This window comes from Leucoraja erinacea, chromosome 12, assembly GCF_028641065.1.
Source record: "Leucoraja erinacea ecotype New England chromosome 12, Leri_hhj_1, whole genome shotgun sequence".
Lineage (NCBI taxonomy): Eukaryota > Metazoa > Chordata > Chondrichthyes > Rajiformes > Rajidae > Leucoraja > Leucoraja erinaceus.
Window position 1 is genome coordinate 23,326,851 of NC_073388.1, and position 19,443 is coordinate 23,346,293.

General features: G+C 39.5%; 1 protein-coding gene across 2 annotated transcripts in view; it reads right to left on the reverse strand.

The window, feature by feature from the left end:
• The window catches only part of LOC129702179 (endothelin receptor type B-like), a 33,489-nt gene extending 19,735 nt beyond the window's left edge, over positions 1-13,754 (reverse strand). The window contains exon 1 of one of the 2 annotated variants that reach the window (XM_055643804.1): positions 13,385-13,754. The gene's annotated coding sequence lies outside the window, so the exon portion shown is untranslated. The remainder of the gene's footprint in view (positions 1-13,384) is intronic. The other variant, XM_055643803.1, reaches the window with a different exon arrangement.
• Positions 13,755-19,443: the final 5,689 nt, after the last annotated feature.

A 19,443-nucleotide genomic window follows, 5' to 3' on the forward strand; every position in this document is an offset into this window, starting at 1 on the left:
GCCATTTACAGTGTATAGATGCATGATAAGGAAATAACGTTTAGTGGAAAGTAAAGCCAACAAAGTCAGATCAAGGATAGTCTGAGGGTCACCAATGAGGTAGTTATAGTTCCAGACTGCTCTCAGGTTGTGGTAGGAGAGCAGTCCTGAACTACTATCTACCTCATTGGTGTCCCTCGGACTACCAAGGAATAGTATGAATCACTATGAACAATTCCCTTGGAGAAGTCTGATTTGAAATGTGGTAACACTTCTGGTGAAGCTACGGGGTGCGGATTTTGATTTGAGCGTTTAAATGGGGTTACAGCAAATGAAGATATCATTCCCCTTGTGTGTACATATACCCTGTATCATCAACAGAATGTATACATTCAAAGCTTGATGTGTAAAAGACCATGCAAAATCAAGATATTAATACAAAAATACACAATTAAGAAACAAGTACGTGATAATGCAAGAGGTGTGCCAATGCGGACATAGAATTATGTTTGTGCTTCAAGAACTGATGGTTGCATGAAAATAGCTGTTCCTGAACTAGGTGGTGTGAGGCTTCAGGCTTCTTTGCCATCTGTCTAACAGCAGTAACGAGAAGAGGGCATTGCCTGCATGGTGAGGATCCTTGAAGATGGATGTGCCTTCTTAAGCCAGTACCTCATCTAGATGCTTAGCAACTTATCAGATGGTAGGAATGTCCCTGCCTGTGATGAACCAGGCTGAGCCCACCATTCTCTGCAGTCACTTGCATTCCTGTGTGTTGAAATTGCATTCTGCAACTCATCAGGATACTTTCTATATTGCATCTGCTGACGTTTATTAGAGTATTCGGTAATATGCTGAATCTCTTGAAACTTCTAAGAAAGTAGAGGTGCTGGTGCACATTTTTCACGATCACAACCATATGTTACGCCCAGGACAGGTCATCCGAGATGTTAATGCCAAGGGATTTGGAACTAATAAATTACTCCACTGCCGACCCATCAATAAACACTGGTCGGTGGTCTCCTGACATTCCCTTTCTGGTCAACGATCAGTTGCAAGGTTTTGTTGATGTTGATAAGCGTTTTTTGTGGCAGCACCCAACCAGGTGTTCTATATCTCTATTGTACGCTGACTTTTCACGCCTACAATTGGGCCAACTATAGTGATGTAATCAGCAACCTGTAGATGATATTGGAGCTGTGCTTAGTCATACAGTCTTGGTTGTAAAAGAGTAAGGCAGGGGGCTAAACATGCAGTCTTGATGTGCACCTGATTTGAATATCAGTGAGAAGATGTTACTAATCAACTGATTGTAGTCTGCTGATTAGGAAGTCATGGATCCAGTTGCAAAGGGAGGTAGAGAGGCTCAGGACATAGAGCTTGGTGATGCTTGGGAGGGAAGATGGTGAATGTTGAGCTGTAGTCAATGAACAGCAGCCTAACATATGTTTCTGTAAACCAGATGGTCCATAACAGAGTAGACCAATGAGTGAGATAGTAGCTGCTGTTGACCTGTTGTGGCGATACGGGCCAGTTCATCTCTGAGGCAGGAGTGGATGTATGCCATAACCAAACTCTCAAAGAACTTCATTACGGTGGATGTAAGAGCTATCGGATGGTAGTCAATGAGGCAGGTCACTATGCCCTTCTTGGACACCATTACGATCAATGACATTTTGAAGCAGGTGGGAACCTCAGACCACAGAGAGGTTGAAAATGTCCTTGAATATCGAATACAGTTGGTCTTTGGTACTTGGCCATGGATGCAGTCTGGGTCGAGTGCTTTGTGTGGATTCACCCTCTTGAATACTCAAGACAAGGTTGTCGTGTGTGGAGGTTCATTTAGATCTCTCTGTGTTCCCCTTTCAAAGCATGCATGAAGGACAGTGAGCTCATCTGGAAGTCAAAGGTGTTGGAGGAATTGAGTGAAATCCAGGTTAGCCGGGAAGTGGTGTTGGGTAAATTAAATGGATTAAAGGCCGATAAATCCCCAGGGCCAGATAGGCTGCATCCCAGAGTACTTAAGGAAGTAGCTCCAGAAATAGTGGATGCATTAGTAATAATCTTTCAAAACTCTTTAGATTCTGGAGTAGTTCCTGAAGATTGGCGGGTAGCAAACGTAACCCCACTTTTTAAGAAGGGAGGGAGAGAGAAAATGGGGAATTACAGACCAGTTAGTCTAACATCGGTAGTGGGGAAACTGCTAGAGTCAGTTATTAAAGATGGGGATAGCAGCACATTTGGAAAGTGGTGAAATCATTGGACAAAGTCAGCATGGATTTACGAAAGGTAAATCATGTCTGACGAATCTTATAGAATTTTTCGAGGATGTAACTAGTAGCGTGGATAGGGGAGAACCAGTGGATGTGGTGTATCTGGACTTCCAGAAGGCTTTCGACAAGGTCCCACATAAGAAATTAGTATACAAACTTAAAGCACAAGGCATTGGGGGTTCAGTATTGATGTGGATAGAGAACTGGCTGGCAAACAGGAAGCAAAGAGTAGGAGTAAACGGGTCCTTTTCACAATGGCAGGCAGTGACTAGTGGGGTACCCCAAGGCTCAGTACTGGGACCCCAGCTATTTACAATATATATTAATGATCTGGATGAGGGAATTGAAGGCAATATCTCCAAGTTTGCGGATGACACTAAGCTGGGGGGCAGTGTTAGCTGTGAGGAGGATGCTAGGAGACTGCAGGGTGACTTGGATAGGCTGGGTGAGTGGGCAAATGTTTGGCAGATGCAGTATAATGTGGATAAATGTGAGGTTATCCATTTTGGTGGCAAAAACAGGAAAGCAGACTATTATCTAAATGGTGGCCGATTGGGAAAGGGGGAGATGCAGCGAGACCTGGGTGTCATGGTACACCAGTCATTGAAGGTAGGCATGCAGGTGCAGCAGGCAGTAAAGAAAGCGAATGGTATGTTAGCTTTCATTGCAAAAGGATTTGAGTATAGGAGCAGAGAGGTTCTACTGCAGTTGTACAGGGTCTTGGTGAGACCACACCTGGAGTATTGCGTACAGTTTTGGTCTCCAAATCTGAGGAAGGACATTATTGCCATAGAGGGAGTGCAGAGACGGTTCACCAGACTGATTCCTGGGATGTCAGGACTGTCTTATGAAGAAAGACTGGATAGACTTGGTTTATACTCTCTAGAATTTAGAAGATTGAGAGGGGATCTTATAGAAACTTACAAAATTCTTAAGGGGTTGGACAGGCTAGATGCAGGAAGATTGTTCCCGATGTTAGGGAAGTCCAGGACAAGGGGTCACAGCTTAAGGATAAAGGGGAAATCCTTTAAAACCGAGATGAGAAGAACTTTTTTCACGCAGAGAGTGGTGAATCTCTGGAACTCTCTGCCACAGAGGGTAGTTGAGGCCAGTTCATTGGCTATATTTAAGAGGGAGTTAGATGTGGCCCTTGTGGCTAAGGGGATCAGGGGGTATGGAGAGAAGGCAGGTACGGGATACTGAGTTGGATGATCAGCCATGATCATTTGAATGGCGGTGCAGGCTCGAAGGGCCGAATGGCCTACTCCTGCACCTAATTTCTATGTTTCTATGTTTCTAAGTGATGTGTTGTTGCTACCTTTACTTCCTGGTTCACCTTCAAGGAGGTGATAATATGCAAACCCGTCACAGCTGATAAGCATTTGTCTGTAACTCCAGATTTGCACGGAAATGTCTCTTCACGTCCATGGTGGCCTTCAAGAGGTCATACGTAACCTTCTTGTATAATGATAGATCGCCAGACCCAATACCTTTGACCCAGCCCTCAGCAGATTACAAATCTTCTGGTTCATCCAGGGCTTCTGGTTTGGGACGAGTCAGAATTATTTTTGTAGCTACACACATTTCCACGCATATGTCCTTATGAAGTCAGTGACATTTGTGATGCATTCATTTAAGTCTGTGGATGAATCGTTGAACATGGCTCAGCCCACTGATTTCAAACAGTTCCACGATTGCTTCTCTGCCACCCTTTACCAGCACTTCATAGTCTTCTTTGCTGGTGCCACTTGCTCTTCAATCCCTGTCAGAGTTATCAAAAAGCAGGAGAAGAATTGAGTGGCAGTGATCCTACTGGTGGTACAGCAGTGGTCAAATGTGTTGGGTCCTCAGATATTGGTGAAGTGTTGATGGTAGTTTGGCAAATATTTGGAAGCGTCTGGATACGCTGTTTTGTAGGTGGAGGTAAGTTCCACATTAACCTTGCCTTGTCCAGAATCTATTGACAAGGTTTGTTAATGGCATGGTAGATTGATGTCTGGTGAGCACACTGAGATATTTGACAGCTTTTTTTGATGGTGATGGCAAATTCCAAATCTTGCACTGTGCAAGGCTGGAGAGCACTTGAACAATAATGTGGTGTAAGAAGCAAATGCAGATGCTGGTTTAATCCAAAGATAGACACAAAATGCTGGAGTAACTTAGCAGGACAGGCAGCATCTCTGGAGAAGGAATGGGTGACATTTCGGGTCAAGATCCTTCTTCAATGATGTCAGGGGAGAGGGAGATACATAGATAAGAACGGGTAAGGAAAATGTAGAATAGATCAAGGAAAATGTAGAATAGATCAATGTAACAACAACAAAAAAGAGATAAAATGGAGTTGGAGACAGTAAGACTGGTCGGAAAACTGGGAAGGCGGAGGGATGGGGAGAGAAGGAAAGCAAGGGTTACTTGGTTAGAGAAGTTAATGTTCATACCGCTGGGGTGTAAGCTACCCAAGTGAAATATGACGTGCTGTTCCTCCAATTTGCGCTGGGCCTCACTCTGCAAATGGAGCAGGCCCAGGACAGAAAGGTCAGTGTGTTAATGGAGGGGGAGTGAAAGTGTTTAGCAACCGGGTCAGGTAGGTGCTCAGTGCTCAGTGAAATGATCACCTAGCCTGTCGCACCGATATATAGCAGTCCAAACAGGAACAGTGGATACAATAGATGAGGTTGGAGGAGGTGCAAGTGAACCTCTGCCTCACCTGAAAAGACTGTCAGGGTTCTTGGACGGAGTAGAATTTGTAGGTATAGGGACAGGTGTTGCATCTCCTGTGGTTGCAGGGGAATGTACCTGGGGATGGGATGATTTGGGTGGGAAGATGGTAGGCGAGCAGTTGGTGGATAAAAGATGCCATTGTATAATAAAAACCGTGGGTTCTCACCATTCTTCAATAATAGCCTGTTAGTTACTAGTTCCAGTTGTATATGAGGGGGAGATGTGTTGCATAGGATTGGAAGCCATGGTAAAGAGTCATTCAGCAACATACTGAGATGATGTGCATCAGCATGTTTGGTGCATGGCCCTTGGCTCCACTCTTGTTATCTTTGTGCAAGTATTATTTGGAATAAGCTGATAATGGTAAGGGTTAAGGTTTTTCAACCCCTCGGTAAATAGTTTATTCTATGAGTTTGACACGATACCATCTTTTAGATGGGCATGGGTATCTCAATGTCAGATCTAGCAGCACCCGAGGTATCTGTTAATCTTCTGGCCAGGGTGAATTCCATCTCCCAATTACAACAGCGTTAGATAGGTGAAAATGGGAGACTTCCGGTGGCGTCATGGAGTATTAAGGCACGGCATTGAGCTTCTCCCCCGTAAAAAATTGTGAAAAAGCCGTTTTAAGTCAGCACCGATTTAAAAAAAACTCACTGGAGTCGCCTGGTATTGTGTAAGGGTGATATCATCAGAAGGTGACGTGAAAATCGGGGAGATTAATGGTGAAATCGAGAGTTTAAATGTTTAAATGAGCAGTGATAATCGTTCAAGGGCGCCAGAGAAAAATACTATTAGCCTTCAGCTCGAGAAAGTATTGGATACTCTGCAAACGACAGAAGAAGGTTCAGAAGAAGAAGAATCTTACAGCCAAGGGTCTCTGCTTGAAATGGCAACAAAAGGAAACAAGAAGGAGAAGGAGGTAAAGCAAATGCTTTTAGATATGACTGCTACAATTAATATTACACTTGAAAAGATGCAAAGTATGGAGTCTCATATGGAGAGTAACAAGCAGAGTATGGAGACTAGCATGGAGAGAATTTCTCAAAACATTGATAATACTTGCAATGAGTTAAAACAACTGAAAAAGCAGTATAAGGAATTTGATAAGAGATTAGAATCAGAGTGTGTCAGAATTGAAAATGATTACAACAAGAAATTTAAAGGTGTAAAGGATGATATCGGAAAGCTGGATGAAATAATGGAAGACATGGAGAATGAGATAAAAGAGATTGTCTCAGATCACAGAAAACTGAAGTGGAAAAACTTGGAAGAATGACTGATAAATGTCTGGACCTGGAAGCAAGAACTCGAAGATATAACCTGAGGATTCTCGGAGTAGAAGAAGGACGAGAGGGACCTGAATCTCAAGCATGTACTTTCGTTACTGATTTACTCAAAGATGTCTTTGAACTGTCGGAAGAACCAAGAATAGACGTCGCTCACCGAGTTGGACAAAATATGAAACGGTATGTAACTTTTTATGAGGCTTCACCAAGGGGGAGGAGCTCAATGTATAACAACATCACGGAGGTCTATACATTTTCGTCCTTAAGGTATCTTTCCTTAGGTACCTTAATAGCACCTTTTTTTTTAAAGCACAATCAAGATTTTTATCTGTTTATTTTTTTTTGAAAGTAATTGTATATCACATTCTTTTTTTCTTTTTCTAAGGCACTTTACAAGAAGGAGATGCAATATAAATCTAATAACATGGGATGACCACCCAACTCCTAAAATTCTGAGGTATTTGGTTGCACCATATGATTCAGGAATATTACCTTGATTTACAATGCAAGACGATAGACAAATAAAGAATGGAGGAATTACATTTTGTAGTTGGAATATAAGGGGTGCCAACGAACCAATTAAGAGGGGTAAATTAAAGAATACTATATCGGATAAAGAGGGAAGGTATATTATAGTTTCGGGAGAAATTTATGCAACCACATTAACAATGATAAATATTTATGCTCCGAATTTTGATAACCCCCAATTTTTTGATAACATTATAGACATAATATCAGAGTTTAATTACCAAAATGTGATAATAGGGGGGGACTTTAACTGTGTTGTAGATTCATATCTAGATAAATCAGCAAAACAAAAGAAGAGTAATTTAAAATCTAAGACTAGCGAACTTCTAAATACACATATAAAAAATACTAATATAATAGATGTATGAAGATCTGCTAATCCAGTTGGAAAGGAATACTCGTTTTACTCTTCGGTACATAAAACTTATTCAAGAATTGATTATTTTTTAGTGGATATGAAATTAATGCCATATACAAACAACCCAACATACCACATTAGTAGTATCTCAGATCACTCTCCGTTGACATTTTCAGTAAAATTTCAGGGAATGGCGGTTAAAAACATTTTTTGGAGGTTTAATACACATATTTTAAATGACGTGCAAAGCTATCAATATTTAAAACAACAAATGAAACTTTTTTTCGATACAAATGTTACACCAGGTACTTTGCCGTCTTTATTATGGGAAACTTTTAAGGCATTTATAAGAGGAATTATAATTTCATATCAAAGTTTTCAAAATAACACGAATAAGACAGAACAAATGTTGTTAGAACAAGAAATCAGACAGAGTTAGATAATGCTAAAGATTCCACAACAGATAAACACAATAAGATAATATTACTGAAATTTAAACTTAATCGAATTTTATCGGCAAGAGTAATAAGACTATTCCAAATTACAAAACAGGAACATTTTGAGTTTGGTGACAAACCACATAAGCTTTTAGCTCGCCAATTGAAAAAACAAGAAAAGGAAAATACTATAACCAAAATTAAATCAGAGAAAGGTGATTTACTAATACCTGTACTACCTAAAGATATTAATAATAGATTTGCTCAATTTTACCAATACTTATATACATCTAAAATTAAAATAGAAGATAGTAAAATAAAAAATTTCATGAGATAACGACCCCTTATTTATTTAATTTATACTCCCACGCTTTTAAAGAAAACAAACTACCTGAAACACTAACAGAATCAACTATTACGCTTATTCCAAAAAAAGATAAAGATTTAGAAGATCTGGGCTCATACAGAGAGCTATATCACTTTTAAATACAGATCAGAAAATTTTAGCAAAGATTTTAGCAAGAAGATTAAGCAAATATATTAGTAAATTGATAAACCTGATCAAACGGGGTTTATACCCAAAATATACTAATTTAATAATCTGAGACGCCTGTTTAATATAATGTACTCGCATAAAGTAGAGGAAGAAGATATATCAATTATTTCTTTGGATGCAGAGAAAGCATTTGATCAGGTAGAGTGGCAATACTTATATAAAGTACTGCAGAAATTTAATATGGGAGAGAATTTTATAACATGGGTAAAATTATTATATGATAAACCGATGGCAAGAATTTTAACTAATAACATGTTATCTCAAAAATTTCAACTATCATGGGGTAATAGGCAGGGATGTGCATTATCACCCCTGCTATTTGCCCTTATGATAGAACCCCTGGCTGAAAGTATAAGAATTCATCCGAATATTCAGGGCTATAATACCAGGGACTCAAAGAATAAAATCTCATTATATGCAGACGATATACTTTTATATATTACAAAGTCACAAATGAGCATACAAAATTTATTAAACTTAATAGAGGAATTTGGGTCTTTTTCTGGATATAGAATAAACTGGAATAAAAGTGAAATCATGACATTAAAGCCTCAAGAACCTACACACTTATTGAAGTTTCCATTTAAAATCGCAACAGAAAAATTTAAATATTTGGGTATTCAGATTACTAGAAAATATAAAGCATTATTCAACGCTAATTTCATACCTTTATTAAATAAACTTAATACGCTGATTACATTTTGGAAAACACTTCCCTTATCATTATTAGGTAGAATAAATGCAATAAAAATGATCTTCCTACCACAATTACTATACCTATTTCAGTCTATACCGGTATATATACCAAAATATTTTTTTTTTAAATTAGACTCTAATATTACTAATTATATTTGGGACTATAGATCACATAGAATCACAAAAAAACACTTATGTAAACCAAAAGAGGTCGGGGGACTTTCACTTCCGAATTTTATGTATTATTACTGGGCAGTGCATATTAAGAATATGATTTATTGGTTGGATAGTTCTACCCAACAGACAGAATGGATAAAAATGGAGAAGGAGGATTGCCATCCTTGTAATATAGGAACGATCCTCTTCTCCCCCAAAAAACTGAATAACACAATATATAAGAAGAACCCAATTATATATGGTACAATAAGAATTTGGAAACAAATAAAATTATCTTTAAAATTAAGAAATCTATCATTGTTAATGCCAATTGCGAATAACCCTTTATTTAAACCATCTCTTATTGATAAGACATATAACCAATGGGAAAGTCTCGGAATTAGAAGGATCGGGGATATGTACGAAATGGGAAACCTACTATCATTCCAACAATTACAATTAAAATTTAAATTGAAAAACAACCAATATTTTAAATATCTTCAGATTTGCGATTTCATGAAAAAATATATACAAGGATATCAAAAAATAACCTCTGAAGTATTGGAAGAAGCAATGAATATTGAAGCTGACACAAAAAATTAATATCATATTTATATAATAGTATTCTAAATATAGACCTACCATCGACAGAGGTACTTAGAGAAGAGTGGGAACGGGAACTAATGATAAAAATCACGAAGGTTACATGGGAAAAATACTTGATATATATTCACAAATGTTCAATTAATGTAAGACATAATCTAATTCAATTTAAAATTGTACATAGATTATATTATTCAAAAACAAGATTGAACAAATTTTATCCAAATATATCTGCCACTTGTGATAAATGTCTGGCCCAAAATGCAGCTATAACACACTCCTTAGTTTCCTGCATAAAACTTTATAGATTTTGGAATGATATTTTTGAAATATTTACAAAATTATTCAAGATAAGAATGGAACCTAATACTGAAATGATTATATTTGGTGTAATGGAAGATGGGAATAAATTGAACACATCTCAAAATCTATTCTTTAACTGGTTTAATAATAGCAAAAAAATTAATACTTCAATTTTGGAAGGGTACATCAATACCAACGCTTAAAATGTGGATTGCAAGTATGTTGGACACCGCTCATCTTGAGGAAATGCGATTCCTCCTAATGGATAAATCAGACCAATTCATAAGGAGCTGGTCTCCATTCGTCGTTTTTTTTTTGGAATCATATGGTGCAACACAATTGTAAAAGAACTGTTTCAGGACTGGACGAGGGATGGTCAAGATTATAAATAATGATCTCCTTTTTTTCTTTAATTTTATTTTATTTTTTCTATTTTCTCTTTCTCAACTTTCTTCATTTACTCGTTTTCTTTCTTCACACACTATATATTTCACATCTTTCTATCCTTTTCTATCTAACTTCTTTTTCTTATTCTAATCTTTTTTCAATGTAACAAAAATAAAAAAAAGAAGTTGTACATAAAATGTATTATGAAAATATATATTAGGCACTTTGACTGTACTTACTTCTAATAAAATAAAATAAAAAAATAAAAATAAAAAAGATAGGTGAAAAATGCTGGAAATGTTCTGAATGGTAGGACTGTTTCAGGGAACAGTCAGCCAGTTTTATAATATCGCTGCTAGATAAATGTTTTGGAAAAAGTCCAAACTTGGAATTGATAGCAGATAATGTAAATATAGTTAAATTTCCATGGTTAAATTTCCATGGCTGGGCTTGAGGTGGGTATTGTGGCAGAGTTGCACATCCCTGAGACAGTCTGTTGACATATATTCTCCAAGCACTTCTTCTTTCCTATATACATCCAGAGCATTTGCCATGGAACAGTAATTCAGCATTGCCAGCTATTCAAGCTGCGAAGTCTTTTCATGAACATGTTGCCACATGCTGAGCTCCAAGAAAAAAAGTGCCTTGCTTAGGAAGTCATTTTTCATTTAAGCGAGTACTTGGTCACATATACAGGTCCAAAAATTTGCTCTGCTCTCGGAGAAAATTGTCCTGTGAATGGAATTAAAGGATCTATACTGATCACAGAGATCTTTTCGGCTCATGAAGAGGACTCCGAATGTAATTGTGTCGTGGGTACATCTTCACACCTACCGACTGTGGAGCTGCACAACATCCAAATGAAGTGTGTGTGGTCCGGAGTAGGTTGTCCCAGTGTCATGTATTATAAGACAACACCCTCTTGTTGAGCTGTCAGGTTGTTATTGGGGCAGAGGCTCAGTTGCATTTATCTGAAGCCAAGCTGTTGCCAGTGTGTTTCAGTATCTGATGCTAGGATGAGGATGGCCAGAATGATTGGATCCTCCCATCTGTGCCAGATTTTTATGGGTGCAGATGAAATGAGAGATGGAGAATGCCCAGCTGGCAGAATCAAGTACAATCTGCCACAAAAGGACCAATAACCCAAAATCTGCAGGCTTGCCTCTTGAAAAGGGAGAGAGAGCCTTATGGAGGGAATTGCACAGTTTATGGCAAGACTCAAATGAGTAATGTCCTATCCACTTGATGGCTGCACAGATTCTGAGATGCACGGTGTGTCCAATTGTATCTAAGGCCATTGACAGTCCATCGGTTGGAAGTAATAATTCACCATATTCACTATCATATGCTGTCACTGGCAACTTCGATGAAGGCCACTTCAGTACTGTGCCACGGTCAACGCTTTGATGGGAAGTACTCATAAATGGCGAAGAAAAGGAAGCTGAAGATAGAACAGCGGTTTGATAGCACTCAGGATCAGGTATGTTTTTGAAGAAAGCAATAATGGTTAGAGAAGTGGAGGCAACAGAACTAATATTGAGTTAGTAAACATAGGAGACAGGCATAAAGTGAAGTAGAATGGTCTCTAGTTTGGAAGGAACAGAGTTGAACGGGGAGACAATAGAATTTATGGGCAGAATGATCGCACAGAAAGCATGATGGGAGAGAACTAGCAAGTTACAAATGATACATGGTCTGAATGCAGAGGATGCTGAATAGATATTCACAATCATTTTGGCAATAATCCATGAGAATCCAGCACTTTGGAGATAAAGCAAATTGCAGCTGGGGTAAGGGATTTAACATTTTAGCCAAGCAGAGAAAAATATGGTTATATGTTAATACCCAGATTATTTTGTAAAAGTGAGCAGTTTGGCAGAGAACAGATTTCAATAGCATTTTACTAATTCCTTTTTGTATGGTGGAATGTAAAACATAATCACCCAGAATTTGGAGGAATTTTGATTCATAATTTGAAGCAGACACAACTAATAGATGTTGTGTTTTCACCTTTAACATAAGTGACCAAAGACAAATTCCACTCACAACCCCACGCACTTACGTATTTGACTGTGTTGTTCATATAAATTTACTATAGAGGGCAGTGCATTCATTTGACTGTCAAATTGCAGCCTAGAAGCTCAAACCTATGGTAAAGTCTTTAGGTAAAGAGAAAAGTGTATTCAGAAAAATCTAGGCCAATATTATGAACTTGCAATATTCTTCCAGCACATTTGAATTAAGTTTCACATATTTAAAGCTAATTTTCAGAACAGAAACCATATTTTATTTAATTTTAGTACATTTTTGTCACTCAATCAATGTTTCTTATTTTTCTTTCTGGACATGATTGAAGATGAATGAATTTGTCCTTCACTAATCCACAGTTTATTGTCCAATTCTTGAATCATATTGTTTATGTGTCCCAGAGAGCCTGTTTCTCTTGCTGCTCTATTATCAGACCACACCTTAATGGGCAAAGTAAATTTAACTAATGACTGACGGCATCAAATGCCCATCTACCACAAATTCAGTTTCATTGCTGTATTTGTTAATGTACTGTATATACTTGATTGTTCAGCATAAGGACCTTTCTTTCCCATTACTATATATTTAACTGCACTTTGCCAAGTAACAGTAGTAGGATATGAAAGGCATTTCTAGTCAACGTTAACAATGTCTAATTTGATTTCAATATGCTCACAAATTATAAATCAAAAAATTATAGTGGGCACATTTATAATGACCTATTTATTAAATGCCTATTTAAAACTATTAAAAAAACATTTACAATCTTCTCCTGGATCCTCTATCCAAATCTAATTTGTGAATTCCCAGATCTAATCGTCATGCTATACCGAAACTGATTTTTGTCACAGGATGAGTTAGCAGACTCATGACTTGTTCATGAGTGAATACTGTTAAAAATGCACAATTTTATTTTCTAACCCTCAGTGCAATTCATCAATGCTTTTTAATGATTTGGTTCTGATTCTTTTTTTTTAAGGGACTTCTACCCGTATGATTTTCCAAATTACCATTTGAAGTATCTATTTCAATTAAAAGAACATCTGTTATTTAAGAATAAAAATATTTACCTCTTTCTTGAGATGAGCAATACAACAGAAATGAAGATTCTGATATTCCACGTGAGAGTTCTTCACATCATCGAAATAACATCGAGGCAGAAGTTCCTTGCAGGACTGGGAATATGTTTTTAAGGCACTTCCTTGCAGTATGTTTATCTGAGAATAGGCTGTGTATAATATGGAGCACTGTGGAGATTTTATAGACTTCAGTTCCTCTATCTTGGGGCTGAGACTATTGGCACCAATAGCGAAACAGTGCATAACTGTTCCGGATAGGATGGCTTTTCACCAGCAAGTTGCTACAGCAAATGGACCGCCCACAGTTGGTCTTAACTGCCTGCAGCTGCATTATAATTAATATAAAAGATTTTAATCCAGCATAAATCTTATATTTTAATACATTGTTCCCACATCCAATTAAAACTTCTTAAAAAGCTCTGAAAACTCAAAATGTATTAAAGGACGACGATTCTACGCATGAGATGGATATGAGGGGTGATCTGTTCCTCCTCCTCCCCCCCCCCCCCCCCCCCCCCCCCCCCCCCCCCCCCCCCCCCCAAACAAATAAACAGACTCTATTTACAGATACATATAACATTATTCTATTAACAAGGGCACATACTTTTTCATTTTTGTTTAGAAACTGAATTTTTTTGCCTCCACATTTTATATATATAAGTTTTGTATTTAAGTGTCAATTTGATTCACCAGAGGTGAGGATTTTCTTTTCAATGTCATACTGCACCAAATTACTTGCTGTACAAAAACCAGTTGGTAGTATAAATATTAGAATGCACACTGCTGGTATTGTGAAATTTTTTCACAAATGTAATGAGACGCAGAAACTCTAACCAAATCTGAAATCTAACAGTAAACCTTTATACTAACTGTACTGCAAATCCAATCAATGTTCTAATTTAATCAGCAAGTGGAGGATGAATATTAACCCATGGAATAAAAATAAAAATCCTGTACTTCCAGTCTAACTTGTTTTTAATCTTAAAAGCTGGATGGAATAAAGACTAGCACAAAGCCATACCATGCCCATACCAAGTGACCAGTCACTGATTAGTGATGCCAACTTGGGGCATTGTCACTGAAGCTTGAGTATGGGTTGCTTCATCTTGTTATACTTCATGAGGAAATATCAAATCAAGTAATGGAGCCAGGAAGTTGCAGCAGACATTATTATACAAGGCCATGCATGCTTAAACAAAGAACTAATGGAAGATAATAATGCTCTAAACTTTCCTGACAAGTCATTAAATCTCTATCGCAGGCTTATGGCATGGTACTCATAATAGTCCAGATGCTAGCAAGTTTGCACCAATTTTAATCCACTCTGCACCCAACACCTATCCTTGCCTATGTCTCTTTGTTCAGTTTTAGTTTAGGGATACAGCACGGAAACAGAACCTTCGCCCTATTGAGTCCATGCCAACCAGCCATCCCCGTGCACTAACATTATCATACACACTAGGGAAGATTTACAATTTAAGAAACCAAATTAGACTACTAACCTGTATGTTTTTGGAGTACAGGAGGAAACCGGAGCACCCGGGGAAAACCCACACAGTCACGGGGAGAAGGTACAAACTCCGTACAGACAGCACCCGTAGTAAAGATCAAACCTGGGTCTCTGGCACTATAAGGCAGCAACTCTACCACTGCGTCATCATGCCGCCCTTTAATGGAGATTCTGTTGCTGAAATGCAAATTTTTTTTTCGGTTGTACGATTCCTTACCCCTTTGCATTTCAACAATGCAACTTTGAAAATCGAAAACCACAATAGCCAACATTGCAATATAGGTCAGGACTTTAAATTATAATACAGATTCTGAATCCCTGAAAACATTTCCGGACAGGGGTTGAGATAAAAATGGGTAAAATAGAACAAACATTTGGAAACCTTACTCTGTTCACACCAGTGCCAATGTAAGCATTGATAATTAAAAGATTTAGAAACATAGAAACATAGAAATTAGGTGCAGGAGTAGGCCATTCGGCCCTTCGAGCCTGCACCACCATTCAATATGATCATGGCTGATCATCCAACTCAGTATCCCGTACCTGCCTTCTCACCATACCCTCTGATCCCCTTAGCCACAAGGGCCACATCTAACTCCCTCTTAAATATAGCCAATGAACTGGCCTCGACTACCCTCTGCGGCAGAGAGTTCCAGAGATTCACCACTCTCTGTGTGAAAAAGGTTCTTCTCATATCGGTTTTAAAGGATTTCCCCCTTATCCTTAAGCTGTGACCCCTTGTCCTGGACTTCCCCAACATCGGGAGCAATCTTCCTGCATCTAGCCTGTCCAACCCCTTAAGAATTTTGTAAGTTTCTATAAGATCCCCCCTCAATCTTCTAAATTCTAGCGAGTACAAGCCGAGTCTATCCAGCCTTTCTTCATATGAAAGTCCTGACATCCCAGGAATCAGTCTGGTGAACCTTCTCTGTACTCCCTCTATGGCAAGAATGTCTTTCCTCAGATTTGGAGACCAAAATTGTACACAATACTCCAGGTGTGGTCTCACCAAGACCCTGTACAACTGCAATAGAACCTCCCTGCTCCTATACTCAAATCCTTTTGCTATGAATGCTAACATACCATTCGCTTTCTTCACTGCCTGCTGCACCTGCATGCCTACTTTCAATGACTGGTGTACCATGACACCCAGGTCTCACTGCATCTCCCCTATTCCTAGTCGGCCACCATTTAGATAATAGTCTGCTTTCCTGTTTTTGCCACCAAAATGGATAACCTCACATTTATCCACATTATGCTGCATCTGCCAAACATTTGCCCACTCACCCAGCCTATCCAAGTCACCTTGCAGTCTCCTAGCATCCTCCTCACAGCTAACACTGCCCCCCAGCTTAGTGTCATCCGCAAACTTGGAGATATTGCATTCAATTCCCTCATCCAGATCATTAATATATATTGTAAATAGCTGGGGTCCCAGCACTGAGCCTTGCGATACCCCACTAGTCACTGCCTGCCATTGTGAAAAGGACCCGTTTACTCCTACTCTTTGCTTCCTGTTTGCCAGCCAGTTCTCTATCCACATCAATACTGAACCCCCAATGCCATGTACTTTAAGTTTGTATACTAATCTCTTATGTGGGACCTTGTCGAAAGCCTTCTGGAAGTCCAGATACACCACATCCACTGGTCCTCCCCTATCCACGCTACTAGTTACATCCTCGAAAAATTCTATAAGATTCGTCAGACATGATTTACCTTTCGTAAATCCATGCTGACTTTGTCCAATGATTTCACCACTTTCCAAATGTGCTGCTATCCCATCTTTAATAACTGACTCTAGCAGTTTCCCTACTACCGATGTTAGACTAACTGGCCTGTAATTTCCTATTTTCTCTCTCCCTCCCTTCTTAAAAAGTGGTGTTACGTTTGCTACCCGCCAATCTTTAGGAACTACTCCAGAATCTAAAGAGTTTTGAAAGATTATTACTAATGCATCCACTATTTCTGGAGCTACTTCCTTAAGTACTTTGGGATGCAGCCTATCTGGCCCTGGGGATTTATCGGCCTTTAATCCATTCAATTTACCCAACACCACTTCCCGGCTAACCTGGATTTCACTCAATTCCTCCAACTCCTTTGACCCGCGGTCCCCTGCTATTTCCGGCAAATTATTTATGTCTTCCTTAGTGAAGACGGAACCAAAGTAGTTATTCAATTGGTCCGCCATATCCTTGTTCCCCATGATCAACTCACCTGTTTCTGACTGCAAGGGACCTACATTTGTTTTAACTAATCTCTTTCTTTTCACATATCTACAGTAATGTTGTACTTTTCAGACAAGTGGATCAGCTGGGAATGATCACCCTTGTGACCTGGACTAATTATGTCTCGGTATATCCTACTCCCACAGATATTGCTAACCTTAGGTAGCATATTCAAGACATTAAATTAGAAAATGGGTTTTACTTCCATGTGAAACTGCCTATCAATAGTCTAACGCATGGCGCACGACTGGCTGGGAGGAGCGTTGCTCCTCCAGCGGTAAGTTTAAAAACCTCACAGGTAAGTTTTTAACTTATTCTGAGGCGTTTGTTTGGATATCTTCTAATCACAGTGGTCGCTGATTATGGATAAGTCCAAGGCGAACAAACCCAGACAGGCCGCGGGGAAACCGGCTACGGAGGACCGCGGGGGTGCGGGTAGCCGGCAGCCGGCTGTTTCGCCGTCAGAGTCGCTGACAGTACGGTCAGCAACTTCAGACTTGGTGCTTGCTCAAAGCACTTTGGCAACCCCAAAAAGGGGGAAAGCCAAACGTGAGTCTGAGAGGCCTGTGTACTCTGACGAGTCAGGCCAGGAGGATTCCCCTCCTACACCCATGGATAACGTCTTTGGGCATTTATCCCAAATGGAGCACCTCATGGAGAGGATGCTCCATCACCATATGCTCCGTGATACAGAGACATATCAACGCAGGTCTCCCTTCATGCCTGCGGCAGCGCCTGGTCCAGGGCTGCTTAGTGCCTCCCACTCTGATGAGGGGAGTGCCAGGGGTCAGTATATGACTGACTCCGAATTCGGAGGTATGTCAGAAGGACATACTGGGATACATGAGATGCGTGAGGCTCACACACAAGAGTTGCCTGCCCTGGCATCGAGGTTTGCGATAAGTGGCTGCGAAGTACCACACGCCTGCGAATTGTGCATCCTTAAAAGTGCCGGCAGTCAACAGTTCCATTTGGGGTTACATTGGAGGTGGTATCAAGGCCCAGGAAATGAAACTTCAGCGGATTTTAAAATTACTGGCTTCAGGCATCACGGCTTATGCCAGATCTGTAGATGGCAGGCCACTATTGGACGTCCTGCAGGATGCCCTGGCGTTAATGTGCAATGCACATTTCGAAATGAACTGCTTCCGAAAGAGCGTCATCATGCCTGCATTAAACCCAAAGTTTGCAGGAATCTGTAAATCCAGTAATGTCCAGCCGCCTAATCTTCTGTTCGGAGAAACCTGCCCAAACAGGTGAAAGACCTGGATGACGACGCCAAAGCTGTTGGGGTAATCAAAGCACCTACGATGAGCAAAGCTTCACAGTTTTGTCGACAACATCCCTACGCCTCCATTAGCAATAAGCGGTTTGCTGAAGCTGAAGGCCCGGGCCGGCTGTCATGTAAAATGCGCACTCCTTGCACCCCAGCGGTTCAACCCTCCAAACCACGAGGACGGAAACAACCCGTATTAGGGCCCGTTGGGCCTGTTATCAGACCACCAGTAACCATGGAGGTAGGTGGATCTGGTTCTTTCCGGAATATGGGGTGTGTGGACCAGTTACAAGTTGGTGGCAGATTGTACTTGTTTTTGCACGAATGGCGGTAGATAACCTCAGATCCGTTTATACTGCACAGTATACAAGGGTTCAAAATTGAATTTTTACCTAACTCATTGCCACCCACACAACATACACCAGGTCAGCCGTATATTCATTCCAAACAAGAAGGTTTGGATATACAAGCAGAAATTCATACGTTACACAGAAAAGGGGTAATTGAGAAATCAAGTCATGAAAATCATCAATTCATCTCCAATATATTTTCTAGGCAAAAGAAAGATGGAGGATATCGGATCATCCTTGATTTAACACAACTTAACTCATACGTGCAGTATAGACATTTTAAAATGGAAATATTCTTTACTGCTAAACAACTGATTTCCAAAGGATGCTTTATGGCATGCATTGATCTCAAAGATGCATATTATTCAGTTCCAATTCACAGGGATCACCGGAGATATTTGAAATATAGCTGGATGGGGCAGCAATGGCAGTTTAAAGCATTGCCTAATGAGTTAACTTCAGCTCCCAGGTTATTTACCAAATTACTAAAGCCTGTGCTCGGTCTGCTCAGAGCTCAAGAACACTTTGTTATGGCCTATCTGTTTGATATTCCAATTATAGGGAAAACGATGTATTTGGCTAATTTAGCTGTTTCAGCCACGAAACTCATATTTGAGAAGTTGGGGTTTCTCATCCATCCAGTTAAATCCAGGTTGATACCAAATAGGGTTATTGATTATTTAGGATTT